This window comes from Coenobita brevimanus, chromosome 109 (assembly GCF_032717465.1).
Source record: "Coenobita brevimanus isolate Jiangsu-jjx chromosome 109, ASM3271746v2, whole genome shotgun sequence".
Lineage (NCBI taxonomy): Eukaryota > Metazoa > Arthropoda > Malacostraca > Decapoda > Coenobitidae > Coenobita > Coenobita brevimanus.
The window spans coordinates 2,054,230-2,056,640 of NC_137062.1; positions in this window are offsets into that span (position 1 = coordinate 2,054,230).

A 2,411-nucleotide genomic window follows, 5' to 3' on the forward strand; every position below is an offset into this window, starting at 1 on the left:
CTGCTTGTGTAATACTTGTTCACATTTTTTTTTTTTTCACTTCTCGGTTTTTCCACTTCAGATTTGGGATTTGGATCACTATCTTTTTAATATGCCTGATCTGACTTTTTTTTTTAATCTTTCTTTCTGCCTCCCCCCCTCTCTCTCTTTCTCTCTCTCTCTCTCTCTCCATAGACAGACAGATACAGTAGATACAGATAGATAGATAGATAGATAGACAGATAGACAGAGTGTCTTGTAATTTGACGTACTATTTTCAGTAAGTCATTCTAACGCTGATTTTGGGTTAAAAAAACTAAATCAATATAAGTTCAATTCATAGTCGTTTCAGAACTACAGTTACTGGTGACCATATGGACAAAAATGGTTCATCAACCTTTCCGAGGATAGGGAGGCACATTAATATTATTGGGCAGCTGCAGTGCTCGGGCATATCGGTGCCGCCACATGAAAGCTTTCTGTACAGCACCAAGACAGACGATAGTACCGCTTTTGTAACTGAATATCTTATTTTTATATGCATGTACTGTATGTCAGTTAAGTGCACTAGTGTTATTTTCCATTTATCTTAAACGTCCACAGATCGGCGCTGTACATGGAGTAAGTCGACTTGTCTACACAGATCAGCTTTTGATTCTCTGCCATGAAATAAAAAAGAAGACCTCAGAGCCTTCTGGGAAGGCACGACGTTAGTTGAAGCTGCCAATAGCTTTATATCATAATGCAGTAGCCTAATCATCTTCATCTTATAACTTGGCCTCAGCTGCAACACAAATATTCACTTCGTCTTCACGTGTTGGCCAAACCTGCGTCTGTCTAGCTCATAACCACTTCAGTATGTGGAAGAATTTTCACAGTTCAGTGTCATTATTACAAGACGATTTTAGTGCATCTGGGAAAGGCCTATCGTTCAGAATAGGTTCATGAAAATATTCATAATTCTTCCATTTCGAAAAGTCTCTTCTGTGACGAATACAGTCGTCTAGAGGGAGGAAGAATTAAAACAGAAATACATCATCACAGTGAATGGGGTAACCCAATGGTCCATCTGGTCTTGAGAAACTAGCCATTCACGATGCCAGCACACCAGCCTCAGACGGTTTGCCTCCGTGTTTGTGGTTCGCTGTCGCTACCAGGCACAACAGGGAATTCTTGTACCACTTTACATTTATGATCATTTGTTTTCTATGAATGTCTCTCTTTTATCATGAGGTGAAACGGTACTGTCACTGCACTTGTCATGTATGCGTTCCTGGGTTATAAAATGTATCCTGCGTGCCTTGTGTTTGCAGATTACATGTCGCTGAATGTGTTTGGTGTAAAAGATGCCATACATAAAGATGCCCCCAAAAGAAACGTTGGAATATGGATGAGGTCTTCCTTTGTCGTTGTTAAGCTGTGACCAGTTCGCTGTCAGAGGCTATTCCCAACCTGACTGAAATTGTCTGACGATGACAAGAATAAAGCATGGAAGTCACCATGGTGCTTCCGTGGTTAATGGAGGTTGTTTCTATCTCTTTCACTCCCAGAGGTCTCTCTTCAAACGAATTTAATCGTCTGAGGTGGCACGAATGAGATATAAGAAGTCGTTGTGCTAATGTAGTTGCTGGATATTATTTATATTCCTGTCATCTCCAGAGACCTCTTCAAACCTGAATAAAACACTTCGGCGGTGATGGGATGAAACTATGACAAGCATTTTTTACCTGCGGCGATAGCCAGCAGGTCAATGAGTGGCCTGCATTCTTCTTTTTCTTCTGCTTCTGGAGGATTTGTTAAAAGGAGGACTTTGGAGACGTAAAAGCGGTACCATAGAAGGTAATTTGACACAGAAAATCCAATTGTGCCATCAGCTGACACCTGAGGTGGCGCCAACTAGCGACAACTTTAGTAAAAGTGCTTAATTTATACGTAATGAGGCATAAAAGTGGTCCCATACAAGGGTATTTGATATGGAGAATCCAAATTTGCTGTCAGCTGACACCTGTAGCGGCGCCATCCAGCAGCAACTTTAGTAAAAGACCTTCATTTTAGCCCATTGAGACAAAAGTGATCCCATGTAAGATTATTTGACATGGCTAGTTGCGTTTTACAGCAAACTGAAACAAGCCGAAGGTCCCAGAGTAATGCTACTCTTGTGTTTGTTCTAGGGCTTTATTGTATTTACCCGTTTTTTTTTTTCCTCTGGCAATTGTGTTTCCCTAGTGTTTTGTTTATATTCCATTTTCCTTTACGATGATAAACGCCTGTCACTTGTCAGAAAATTTCTGTGGCCAAAATGACCTATAAACGGGAAAAAAGGTCTACTCTTATATATTCTAAATGGGAATCTCATATTTTGTGAATTTTAAAGCTAGCATGTGGTGTACCCCATATATAAGTTTTTAAGAATGGTTTAAAGATAACAATCC